The 14040-nt window shown below is 39.3% G+C and overlaps 1 protein-coding gene and 1 long non-coding RNA gene across 22 annotated transcripts in view; one reads left to right on the forward strand and one right to left on the reverse strand.

Moving 5' to 3' along the window:
• Positions 1 to 334, reverse strand: part of LOC129811111 (uncharacterized) — a 54159-nt gene extending 53825 nt beyond the window's left edge. Inside the window, exon 1 of the long non-coding RNA XR_008752844.1 lies at positions 197 to 334. This is a non-coding gene — a long non-coding RNA (uncharacterized LOC129811111). The remainder of the gene's footprint in view (positions 1 to 196) is intronic.
• A 343-nt stretch (positions 335 to 677) lies between these two features.
• Positions 678 to 14040, forward strand: part of adgrl2a (adhesion G protein-coupled receptor L2a) — a 177242-nt gene continuing 163879 nt past the window's right edge. For 9 of the 21 annotated variants that reach the window (XM_055862280.1, XM_055862285.1, XM_055862282.1 and 6 more), the window contains exon 1: positions 682 to 1285. The gene's annotated coding sequence lies outside the window, so the exon portion shown is untranslated. Of the gene's footprint in view, positions 1286 to 14040 lie in introns of all 21 variants that reach the window. The other 12 variants (XR_008752843.1, XM_055862290.1, XM_055862292.1 and 9 more) reach the window with 4 other exon arrangements.

Here is a 14040-nt window from a genome sequence, read left to right on the forward strand (position 1 = left end):
ATGTATAGGATTCTGAGATATGTTTTTTTTTCTTATTATTTGAATAATTAGCCCTTTATTCCATGGTAGCTCAAAAATAAAACATATTTTTTAGATTGCTTGTCATACAGTTTATTGCTATACAATTTGTCACCATTATGCAACAATTCACAATCACACAAGATACATTGTTTAGTCATTGGTCAGCTTTGCCCACCTTTCTCTACAGTAGCAGATCACCTTCCCCCTTGGACTGTTGCAATGGTCGTTCTGTCTTTTATTGAGGTCAATTGGAGAAAAAAAGTCTCTCTGCACTTTTCTGCTCCTTCCTTTTTGATGCTAGGTAGTGTTCAAGTAAAAATAAGTCCTCAGTCATTGGTTGAATAGGCTGGACTGCCTATTGTGAGGGGATTGAGCCTCTCCTACACAAAAAGAAAATGGAGAAGTTAAATAGTGGCATATATTTATAGATAATCTACTTCACATCTGTACTCTGTTCACTGTAATCTTCTTTGCGACAGGCAGGGCTAAACGGCCGAGCATTTCTTCTTGCTGGACATGATAATATGTTTATATGATTCGTTCCTATTGGATGTGTGCGTGTGTCGACTCCGAGTCAGTGTGGATCGGGACTCCGTGTCAGGTTTTGACAGCAGTCCATTCACAGACGACTCTTGCAGAAGGCAGCCTGCCCTGCTGCGACTCACTGCACTGGGAACTGGCTCTGTTTACTGGAAGCCTTCTCCGGTGAATCAAGCAAGTCTCTCAATGCTGTGAGCGGTATCTTTTCCCAAACGCGAGCCCCTTAAACTTTGCAGTACCATTGAACCTCATTCTCTCATCCAGGGGAACTCGGCGTGGCTGGACATCAACTGCAGTCTCCTTTTTTTTTCCTGCAGAGAACAGGTTTCACTGCCTGTTCGCTCTTCTTCCCTCTGTCTCTTCGGGTTTCTACTCTGTGGATTGTTGCTTTGACTCCAGGCGAACAGGGGAGAAGAGATTACATGCTCAAGCAGAACTGTCGATGAGTTAAGACTGAGCAGCACCTTGCCATGGAAGAGTATGTCCGGTCTGCGGGAATGTATGGGCTGAAAGAGGGACCAGCTGCCTGATAAAGCCCTATCTGTCCCAGATAAGTGGAGCATGCATCAGAACTGCAGAGATTCTCTCAACACTGCTGTGTTCTGATCTGCAGAGGAGTTCCCGTTACAAGACTGCCTGCTTTCTACACACAGCTATTGTCCAACAGATTTTTTTTTCTGCCTCTTGACTTCGTCGTATTTATCGTGACTGTTTTCTCGGAAAGGTAAGGATTTCCTTGAAGATAACAGCATTTCCCTATTACTTAGGCCTACTATCACTTTACCAACCATATCCAAGAGTGGTTTAATCTCTTGACAAGTCTCTGTCTGTAACTTTCTTGTGTCACTTTATTAGGGGAATTGTTTGTCGAGTTCAGAGATATACTTTCCAACTCACACATGTGAGGACATCAAGTCATTAATCACACCACTACAGTTGTATATTTTACTTTCCCAGACCACAAACAAACCATCTGTAGGCTGCTTGAAAATCTCGAGCTATGAAAAACCAAAGAGCAGGTTCGCCATGAATTAGGTCTACTTTTAAAGAACATAACTGTTTGAAGTAGGCTAATTTAAAATGATCCAAGGGATACCATGGTTAATTGAAGAAATGGTTAATAAAAACCACCAGATGTGGATTGATTTGGTCAGCTGCCTCCCTCTCAGTTTGAGTAAATGGAAACTATTAAAATGAGGGGGAACACGTTTATATGAACCAGAACATGTAAAGCACCATTTCATTGGAATTGCATTTATGCCTTTAAAGTTGTAGATAGAGTTCCTTGCTGTTTTTTTTCCATCTAGCCTATCAATGGGTTCCTTGCTTGAATAGGGCTGTATGTTAGCAGTGATCTAAGAATCAATGTGGCTGTGATTCTGGAGAGCAATGAGGCTCTTTCAGTCTAGCCAGGGCCTTGACTGCTATATTTTGAGAAGGGAAAACTCTAGAATAGCCTGTCTTTGCATCATAGTAGGCAGACAATATTATGTGTAAAACGAGTTAATTCAACTGCAATGCATTGAACTGAAGAACAATATGTAGCCTAATACGACAGGCAGAAACTTGATGTAGAAAATGTGAAATCATTGGTTAAAAATATAAAATCCAAGGAGACGACGAGATATCATCTATCGGTGTCTTATTTGAAACACAGTTGCGCACAGTGGCAGTAAATTAGATCATTTTACTGCACTTGCATTTTTTACCAATACCAAAAACCATCTTGTCAACCTGCATGTGTTAACAACCGGAGAAAAAGACAATATGCGGAGCGGAGCTCATGTACTACCCCGGCCAACTCAGCGTCCTAACGGCTGTGTGTGAAGCAGTGGAACAGAGGAGAAAAACAAAATATTGATCATTCATTGTATAGCATACCTTTTACTCCAGTCCAGTATTCCCTTCTCCGCCACTAAACTACCAGCACGATTCTCGATTCTGTCATATTGTGTGAGGCGTTACGCCTGATGTGAAAGGCTGATGTGAAAGGCTAATGAAAGTTCCTGGCTGGATTTGATCAATTATATGCACTTGTTTCTGCGTGCGATCAGCCAGCGTTAGATATGGCAATGACAGAATAAAGGTTAGTCATTAGCATAATATGTAGGCTTACTCATTGATGAAGATTTAAAAAAACCAAAACTTTTTATATTGATAAAAATGTCAGTAATCCAACGTCTCAATATATATTCATTTATATAAATAGGAATAAACCTACCTCAGATGAAGCTATAGGCTATAGCTGATCATCTAGAATGGCTAACTGTATTTTATTGTCTTAGTTTATAAATGGAATAATATATAACTGGAATAATACTTTAGTCCTTTGCAAATAGGCTCTAGTCCATCTATCTCATCAGTCCCATAGGGTAAAATGTAACTTTATTTTTGGCTGCAAACAGGGTAGTTTAAATGATGCAACTAATATTATAACTCAACTGTGAAGTTGTTTGAACAGAGTGTGTGCAAACAAAATCTGCACTCTTATTAGATTGGTTGAGGCACATTGCTACTCTTCTTCCCCAGCCCCTTTCATGAAGGGCGATGCTATTTCACAAGTTTCTGCACAAAATGTTTGAATTAATGCAAGTACTCATTTTCACTGTTTGAAGGAATAGATTAGCAAATGACATTGGTCACAACTCTTGCTCGATGGAGAGAACTCCAGCCTTGTAACCAATAGGGTTAGCTGATGCCGAAAGGGTAGGGGGAGTGTGAGTTAGTAAAATGGGAGGTGAACTTGTAGCCCGTCTCTACCCCTTTTATTGTGTTTCTATGTGAAAACACAATCTCCCTGCTTTTTTGTTTGCCATTTGAATGATATTTTCACGGGAACATGTAATAATATCTTTCTAGTTTTATTTCCACTCAACTGCAATACTGGTTGTTTTGATATTCTACATTTTTTATCTATTATTGTGTATTAGTTGAGGATTATGAATGTAATACATCTGCAGAATAGGTATAGGCATATACATTTTATGAACAGAGAGAGTATCTGGTTAACTGTCAGAAGCTTGTTGAAAAGAGTACCATTAGATACATTTCAAGCTGTCGCGAATCATACACCCATGTATAGCTTAGGCCATTTATAGGCTTCTCAGTGGTTTCTCACGTGTTGGTCTGTTTTATGTCTTTTAGCTCTATGCAATCACACTTTCCCGAGCCAATATGCCTTTATAAGCGTGGTATTGTTTAATTCAAACCAACAGTCGCTTTTTTTCGACCCAGTCTTGTGTCAGAGGGAGCGCGTCCTGTTTCAAAGAACTGCAGCTGTTGATGTACCAGAGCCCGGGTTGCTCCTCTGCCCCTCTGTTCATTTCCACTCACAGATCAATAGACTCAGTGTCGTTCTCTATGGACTTCGGGGACCAAACTGGTACATATTATCATTAGCTCTCTCTTCTTGATTGTAGCTGTAGCCTACATTTGATTGTGATCAAGCAAAAATAGTAAAGTGTTCATTTTAACCTCAAAGAAACCGTGTATTTGAGGAGAAGAGGCACATACTGTACAGTATCCTGTTGTGAAGGCTCGAAAAAAAATCAAGAACCGCTGTTAATGTTTATATTTCATATTTTTGAATAGATAACACTACATGCCAAGGGAAGTCTGCTCAGGTATGATTGAGTGGCATGCTAGAGCATCTCCTCCACTTCAATGGGATCGTGTCGATGATTTTGCGTCTCCTACAGTTTTGAAGCTACACAACCAAACTAGATAGCCTAATCTGTTATGACTGTATTGAGCCAATGCACTATTGATTTTGAAGTTGTTATTGTACTGTGACCCCTTTGTGCACACTGGCAAAAAAAAAATAATATTCTTATTGAACTGAACCCACATTCAGAATGTGACCGTAGTCACATTGGGGCTTTGTTTGACTAGGCTCCTCCAAATAAAGTGGTGTGAAAGTGCCGCTGTGCTTTTTTAACGAACGCCGTCCAGAATGTTCCGGAGCTGTGCTGTTGCGTTTATTCACAACGTAAGGAACACCAGATTGACACAGGTCAAGAGTACATGCATTCACAGAGTTAAAGTGACTTCCTTCGCAAGTAAAATGGCACACGATGAGCCCTTCAACGGACACTCAATTATGGTTAAATAGGTTATCTGTCTTGTACAAAGAGGCGTTTTCGGGACACAATCATTTCTGTTGCTGTTTCTCCTATATGGAGCCCTACTGTGCGGATAATCACTCGCCATTAAATGGGAAAAACAAGGCTGTGAAAAGGGCGAAGGCAAATTGTATGTAATGTGCAGGTCTTTGGTCCAAAATACCACCCCTTTTATGACTGATTTTATTTTACTATTGGCAATCGGTAAAACACTACGAGCCAGGGTGTTCCCCTCCCTGCTATTTTATGAAACATTTGTTTCCACTTGCCAAAGGCTTCTGTAGCAGTGGATGATTATTTACCTTCTGAAATGGCAGGTAAAACTTCCTGCTTGCCTTTTTAAATTTCCTTCCAGGGACATGACATAGCATGTACAATGGTGACAATAAATAAGGGCCAATTTAGACCCGTGAAAGAAATAGTGAGGATATTTTTCAATAGTTTCTAGAGTGTTTTTCCACTGGTCAAGTGGTAGCCATCCTTAGCTTATCTAGCATCTCTTTTTCATTAGTTTGCCCCTTTTGGTGCTCCTCTGAATAGGATTCTGGAAATAAAACGGGAACACAAAGAACTTAAAGGCATAGCTGTAAAACTCATGGCTCGTGGCATAAACAGCTCTAAAGGAAAACAAATATGTTGTGTTACTGGTTGTGGCCAACTATATATATTTGACAGAACCATATTGCGTGCGTTAGGCGTCTCTTCTTCTTGAATAGAACATGTAGTGTGTCATAAGCGGCGGGCGTACGTGTAACCAATGAGACAGTTATATTTTCTCTTGTGTCGTATATTCACAGGCTTTTGTCAGCTTCGACAGAAAGAATGCAAAAATGTTCTGACAAACATGTAACTTAATTAACTATGTCATTATCCACAAATTAGGAAAATAATAATATGAATTACTGTTATTATTAAATATATTATCTACTTAAAAGAAGTACAACTAAATAGAAAAAAAGATTTTTTATTTGTTTTTAATTAAATAATAATGAAGACTGAATATAGACACCAAATAAAATATGTCTGTAAATATATGTGCGTGCACACACGCATGTGCGCACACACACACACACACACACACACACACACACACACACACACACACACACACACACACACACACACACACACACACCTCACTTTTGGTGGTACGTGCACTAAAGTTGTCATTCTCAGCCCGAGCCTGACCACCCAATTGGGTTTCGGGGCTTGCCGTGCTGTGTTAAGAAATAAAAAAACGGTGCGTGTCTGTGCACCTTTTAACCTACTACGTCTCTCTCTGAGCTGCGGCAGCCACTAATGGCGCCAGGATTCCAATAATGGTTGGGCCAGGGATATTTGATAAAACTGATGATGAAATGTATTTTTCCGATGATTGAAATGTTTCGAATAGTGATACGAATAGGCTGGAGTGCACTCAGGAGAATGATGAACCACAAGAACACGACAGGCAGGGCATCGCAGTATCGTTAGAAGCCCATATTCCAGTGGCACCCATGCATCCTAACAAAATACACCCTATGACTACCCTGCTAATGTGCCTTGCTGGACCTTGTAAACAGCTACCTTTTTAAATACACGATTGTATTTAATTACTGAGAAATGCGGTATGACAAACAGAGGATAGCGACAGTGTTACATTTCATGCTCAGAGCCGTCATTACACTAGCTAGATCAGGGATGGGCAACTTTGATGGGTTAAAAGGGAGGCCACAAAATTTGAATTCATCATGAGGGGCCGCAGTGGCTCGCGGGTCTCTCTACCCACATCCATACCCACACGTAAGTTAAATGTTGTTGGGGGCCCTCACCCACCTAGCGAGCGAAAGAGTTTAGCGGCCCCCCCCTCTTGACAGCGGAGAGAAAAAAATGTACGTTTTAGAGTTAATTTCCTGCAATTGCAGAAAATGTTGCAGTTGTAAAGCAAGTTTGCTGCAATTCTACACATTTTGCCATGGGTTGGAGGGAAAATTAGCAGTTTTACAGATAATTTCCTGAAATTCTACATATTTTACGATAAGATGTAGAGAAATGTTTGCAGGTTTTTATATGATTTCTGAGTGAGAGTGACTAACAAAATCAATGGGTAATTTGACCATGATTAGTAGAGGTTTAGATAGCTGGCTAGACTAATTTACCAATCTAAAAAATGTTTGCTGACATGGCTAATTGAGTGACTGTCAGTGACTGACAATAACAAGAGAAAAACTGATGATGCACAACCATATTTTGGAATTGCACCTTATGTGATCAGAAGGGGTTTCCTGTGCCCTGGATCATACAGCACACTCAGTACTGTGCCCTCAAACAGAGACGGTCCTTCGAAAAGCTGCTCTTGACAAAGATGCATTGTTGAGGTTAGCCTATAACCCACTGCACTGAGTGGCTACATCTACGAAGCTCATCTTGACTACAGTGAGGCTTGTAACACGGCGGCAACTGTCACAGCTAGACCTGCTGCTTTCTCGGTAAGAAGCACTCTCTCTCTGTTGACCATATAGCGGTATCACTCTTCTATCCCTGACAAAACAGAAGCTATATAGATGGTGGGTCAACTCAAGAGGAATTTCCAGGGGAAATGCTGAAAAACAGAGGACAAATGCCACTCCCAACAGAGATGTGTAAACGCCCAACTGAAGCCGTTTAAAAAAAAATCTCAATATTACATATTTTCTGGGTAACAATTAAGTACCGTACTGTGATTAGGTTTTACCATTTTAATTTAAAACAAACAAAAATAGCTTCTTAGCAATGAACATTTTCTCATGCAAGAATTTTAGACTGTCTGGGAGTGGTCTGAGTGAAGATGGGAAAATGGAAAAATAGCTGTTGTTGGCAGAGAGGTTTGGAATTCTCTTTCTTATTGGTCTATTAACTAATTTACCACCGAGTGATGTCACCAGGCAGGCCAAAACTCCATCCCATAAAAACAGGCTGAAATTACTGCCTGCCTTTTCAAACAACTCTTAGACAAAAAGGGCATTATTATAATTTTCTCAATTTCACAGTATTATTCCAACCTCATAATGTTGAAATATATACAAAACACAGGCGAATCACGTTTTTGACTGCACTGGGCCTTTAACCTGTCTAGGATCAGCGTGCCGCTAGCGGCACTCCCCCCCCCCCCCCCACTGAAAAACCAGTGCCGCGAAATTCAAAAAAAATATTTTTTTAAAATATTTAACTTTCACACATTAAAGTCCAATACAGCTAATGAAAGACACAGATCTTATGAATCCAGTCAACATTTCCGATTTTTAAAATGTTTTACAGGGAAGACACAATATGTAAAGATGTACATCTATTACCTAAAAACACATTAGCATATTCCACCATCTTTTATTTGTCCACCAACACCAGTAGCCATCACCAATTCGGCTAAACTAAGATATTTATAGCCTCTAACCAACAAAAAAACTCATTAGATGACAGTCTGATAACATATTTATGGTATGGGATAGGTTTTGTTAGAAAAAAGTGCATATTTCAGGTAGATGGCATAGTTTACAATTGCACCCACCATCACAAATGGACTAGAATAATTACAATGAGCAACGTGTTTACCTAACTACTAATCATCAAACATTTCGTAAAAATACACAGCATACACGAATCGAAAGACACAGATCCTGTGAATACAGACAATATTTCAGATTTTCTAAGTGTCTTACAGCGAAAACACAATAAATCGTTATATTAGCTTAGCACATAGCAATTAGCAGCCCAGCATTGATTCTAGCCAAAGTGAGCGATAAAAGTCAACATCGCCAAAAGATATTAATTTTTTCACTAACCTTCTCAGAATTCTTCCGATGACACTCCTGTAACATCACATTACAACATGCATATACAGTTTGATCGAAAATGTTTATATTTAGCCACCAAAATCATGGTTAGACAATGTGAAATGTAGACAAGCTGGTAAAGAAAACGTCCTTGCGCCACTTAGACAGTGATCTACTCTTATACATAAATACTCATAAACGTGACTAAAAAATATAGGGTGGACAGGGATTGATAGACAATTTAATTCTTAATACAATTGCGTTATTACATTTTTTAATTTATCCTTACTTTTCAATACAGTTTGCGCCAAGCGAAGCTACGTCAAAAAACATGGCGTCCTAAGCCACTAAAATGTTTCGACAGAAACACGATTTATCATAATAAAAATGTCCTACCTTGAGCTGTTCTTCCATCAGTATCTTGGGCAAAGGATCCTTTCTTGGGAGAAATCGTCTTTTGGTGGAAAGCTGTCCTCTTGCCATGTGGAAATGTCAACTACGTTCGGGATGAACTGAAAAGCGTTCCCAACTTTTCACATCGTTGCAAAAATAAATGTCCCAAAATCGCACTAAACGGATATAAATTGCTATAAAACGCTTTAAATTAACTACTTTGTGATGTTTGTAACTCCTATAACGAGTGAAAAGATGACCGGAGAAATATAACAGGCTAAACTAACGCTTGGAACAGGAGAGGGTCGGTGTCTTCCACGCGCGTTACGCAGCAAGAAAAGACTTGCTAGCTAAAGGTTTTTTTCATTTGTAGGGCCTGTGAACGAGCAATCGAGCCCGTTGGAATCGTCATCACGTAAAGGCATCCAGGGGAAGACGTAAGAAGTGTCCGTATAGTCATAGCAACGACAGTGCCCGTTTAAATGACTTCAGAAAAGTGGCCAACGTTTCTCAAATCTGACTCCATGTCAGGGAAATTGCTGTAGAATGGGCTCTGTTCCACTTAGAGACAAAATTTCAACTCCTATAGAAACTATAGACTATTTTCTATCCAATAATAATAATAATATGCATATTGTACGATCAAGGATTTTGTGGGAAGCCGTTTAAAAAATTAGCCACATTAGCATAAATAGTCTAAACAGCGCCCCCATCCCCAACAGGTTAAGTGAAATATCGTCCCATAGGAAGGTGAGATTTAGTTCCATTTGAGCATGAATGTAATTTTTCCTTCTACAGAACATAGCTTTAATCTGGCAATGAGACTGTGAAGTAAAAACTGACCTCCATTGGACTGAACTATTTGTTCAATATATTTCAATATATTTGGTGTTGATGTTTTACTCTAATACTGTTACCCTAACAACATGTCGCTAGTCCGTCCTTACAGCAAACACCCTGCTTGGGTGCTGAGGGCATCCAGCCTGAGAGATGAAGCCCGGATGATTTAGCAATGATGTGATTTCTACAGTGCCTTCAGAAAGAATTCACACCCCTTGACTTTTCCCACATTTTGTTGTGTTTCAGCCTGAATTTAAAGTGGATACAATTGAGAGTTTGTGTAACTGGCTTACTACACACAATACCCCATAATGTCAAAGTGGAATTATGTTTTTAGAAACCTTTAGAAATGAATAAAAAATGGAAACGTGAAATGTCGAGTCAAAACTATTCATCCCCTTTCTTATGGCAAGTCTTAATATGTTAATGAGTAAAACTGTACTTAATAAGATGCATGGACTCACTCTGTGTGCAATAATTGTTTCACATCATTTTTGAATGACTACATCATCTCTGTACCCCACACATACAATTATCTGTAAGGTCGCTCTGTCGAGCAGTGAATTTCAAACACAGATTCAACCGCAAAGACCAGGGAGGTTTTCCAATGCCTCGCAAACGGCACCTATTGGTAGATGGGTAAAAATGAAAAAAAAAAAACAGACATTGAATATCCCTTTCAGCATGGTGAAGTTAATAATTCCACTTTGGATGGGTTATCAATACACCCAATCACTAACATGATACGTGTGTCTTTCTTAACTCAGTTGCCGGAGAGGAAGGAATCCGCCCAGGGATTTCACCATGAGACCAACGGTGACATTAAAACAGTTAAAGAGTTTAATTCCTCAGAAAACTGAAGAAGGATCAACAACATTGTAGTTACTCCACAATACTAACCTAAATGACAGAGTAAAAAGAAGGAAGCCAGTACAGAATAAAAATATTCAAAAACATGCATCCCGTTTGCAATAAGGCACTAAAGTAAAACTGCAAAAAAATGTGGCAAAGAAATATACTTTATGTACTGAATACAAAGCATTATTTTTAGGGCAAGAGTACCACTATTCAAATTTGCAAGTATGGTGGTGGCTGCAAGAAGGACTAGGGAGTTTTTTTTATTATAAAAAGAGCTAAGCAAAGGTAAAATCCTAGAGGAAACCATGGTTCAGTCTGCTTTCCAAAAGACACTGGGAGACACATTCACCTTTCAGCAGGAAAATAACCAAAAAACACAATACCAAATATACACTGGAGTTGCTTACCAAGATGACATTGAATGTTTCTGGGTGGCCTAGTTACAGTTTTGACTTAAATTGTCTTGAAAATCTATGGCTGTCTAGCAATGATCAACAACCAACTTGACAGAGATTGAAGAAGTTTTTTAAGAATAATGTGCAAATATTGTACAATTCAGGTTGTGAAAAGACTCACAGCTGTAATCGCTGCCAAAGTTGATTGTAACATGAATTGACTCAAAGGTGTGAATACTTGTGCAAATGAGATATTTCTGTGTTTCATTTTCAACACATTTGCAAAAATGTCAAAAAACTTGTTTTCACTTTGTCATTATGGGGTATTGTGTGTGGATGGGAGTAACATTTAAAAAATAAATGAAAAAATAAATAAATTGAATTCAGGCTGTTACACAACAAAATGTGGAATAAGTCAATGTGTATGAATATTTTCTGAAGGCACTTTAGACAAGAAACCTTAACAAATTTTAAATCCACTGTAATTTGTTGTGGCCTCACATTAGCTAGCTAGCAATATTTAAATACTTTTTACTCAAAAAACGCAGTTAGAGGCTATAACGACGGTCATTTCTCTGTTGTAGCATAACACAATGAATCTAATGTTGTAACAAAACAATGGACAGTAGTGAGGTTATGGTTCATATAAAACAACTGAAATGAAGTGCCACATTAGCGACAAATGTTACGACATTGCGACAAATACACCCCTGTGTGATTAAGCAGTAAGAAAGTGGTAGACTGGCTCGACAACATGCCCACTATCCTGCCAGGTCTAAATCCCTAGTTAGGGGTGTGAAAAGAAACGCAGAGACCCAAGGAGCAGGGCTGCATTGAATGCAGATTGTGTCGGATTAACACGGGGAAGATTGAGCGATTGTGGCCATGGTGACTTTCCTGTACAGCTTTGCTTGTACAGCTGCACCAGGCCCGGCATCGTACAGACGCTTGCCCAGAAAGGGCTATATTTGGGTTTATCTGTCTGACAGTTAGATTTTCAGTTTTACTTAAAAAAAAATTGTATCAGTCGGAATATCAAAATGTACAGAGCTTCTTGTATGTTCCAAAAGTGTATTTAAAAAAATGACGCGATGAAACTACACTCAGAATGTATGCCTCCCTCCAAGTGTGAAACCTTAGTAGGTGATCTTTCTGTCAGAAAATCACACAAACAATGACTTCTTTTACCATTCAGGGGACTTGTTTGCTGAATAGTGATTCACCTCCTACTAGTTTGGTTGTAATTAAATATGGTATGAGAAATATAACCCCTACCACCACACACCTGGCACTATCATCTGAACTGATGCACATGTCTCATGCCTGAGTTGGTATTACCATTAACATCCTTTAAGACATGGAATAAACAATGTACTCTTTTTGTTTGTTTTATTGCACTTCTTTCAGTTAGGAAATTGGAGATGACCATAAATATTAAACTTTTACACTAAATTAGGTTTAGTTGTATATGAATGCTTATTGTGCGCAAAGGATTTGTTACACTTGAGTGATCACTGAATTCAAATATATAGGCTATTGTCAGTAACATGCAACGTGAACGTCCCCGTTCTCTATCCCCCAGCAGCAACTGGTATAAGCCATGCAATTGGGTAGTTGATGGAATAAAATACTATTAAAAAAGAGAGAGACAAAAAGAGGGGAAGCAGGGGTGTATTTTTGTCCTTGCAGAGCTGCACTGGTTGCCGCTCGTGGCATTTCCATCACCTCGAGCTGATAACTAGCAAGTCTGGAGCGAGCTGACAGGATGCATCCAGCCCCCATTACCATCCGAAATAGGTCCAGCAAGCCCTAGGGCAGCCAAGGAGCCACAGCTCCAAAAGGGAGCCTGTTCAAAGTCTCTAAAAAGTTGGCTTTGTTGTGCCTGATAACATCTTGGATTGGCACAGGCACCTTTTTTGCATTGCCTGAGAGATCCTCCTGTTGTTAACCCTGTAGCCTTTACTAAATGAACAGCGTTGTGGAAACGTAGCCTTGAGAACTTGATGAATCTGACCATTAGCAAAAGTTGTAAACATTTTGGATCTAAGACCTGCTACACAAAACCTACACACCTAAGTGCATTAGCCAAAAAGGGGACATTTGTCACACGTTGTATTTTTTTACATTGTTGTTTTTCCGATTTACATTGTAGGCCAGGGATAAAATAATGTAGAGTAGCCTATTTATATCCTTGACATTTGTGGAATTTCTCAGAGAAATGTTCCAATAAGGTGTTGATATTTGCATGATTCACAACTGGAGCATGCACCAGTAGCCTGAATCAAAATGCTAATTGATGTTACATACACTACCATTCAAAAGTTTGGGGTCACTTAGAAATATCCTTGTTTTGGAAAGAAAAGCATTTTTTTTTAAACCATTAAAATAACATCAAACTGTTCAGAAATACAGTGTAGACATTGTTAACGTTGTAAATGACTATTGTAGCCGGCAAAGGCAGATTTTTAATGGAATATCTACATAGGCGTACAGAGGCCTATTATCAGTAACCATCACTCCTGTCACGTCCGCATGAATTATTCGGGAGACAAGCGCAGGAATGCATAATAGGGCTTTTTTCGAGCCCAAATTACGGCATGCCGAGTAAAGGCACGAGGACGAAGACCAAACAAACACGTAACAAAACACAGGGTAGAAACCCAAAACAAAAGAGCGAGGAGTACCTTGAATAAATAACACACACGCACAATGATTAACACACGGGACGAGACCCGTAATCATTTGCGAAATCCACAATGGCACGAAATCCAAAACACACAAAACAGGTACTCACACGCATCCATTGACATTGTAACAATAATCGACAGCCCAATGGAAACCAAAGGGCACACTGATACAAGTAATAATCAGTGGGAATAGGGGACAGGTGTACGTAATGAAAGTTCCGGAGGGATTCGTGACAACTCCTGTGTTCCAATGGCACGTTGTGTTAGCTAATCCAAGTTTATAATTTTAAAAGGCTAATTGATCATTAGAAAACCCTTTTGCAATTATGTTAGCACAGCTGTAAACTGTTGTTCTGATTAAAGTAGGAATAAAACTGGCCTTCAGACTAGTTCAGTA

This window comes from Salvelinus fontinalis, chromosome 14, assembly GCF_029448725.1.
Source record: "Salvelinus fontinalis isolate EN_2023a chromosome 14, ASM2944872v1, whole genome shotgun sequence".
Taxonomy (NCBI): Eukaryota; Metazoa; Chordata; class Actinopteri; order Salmoniformes; family Salmonidae; genus Salvelinus; species Salvelinus fontinalis.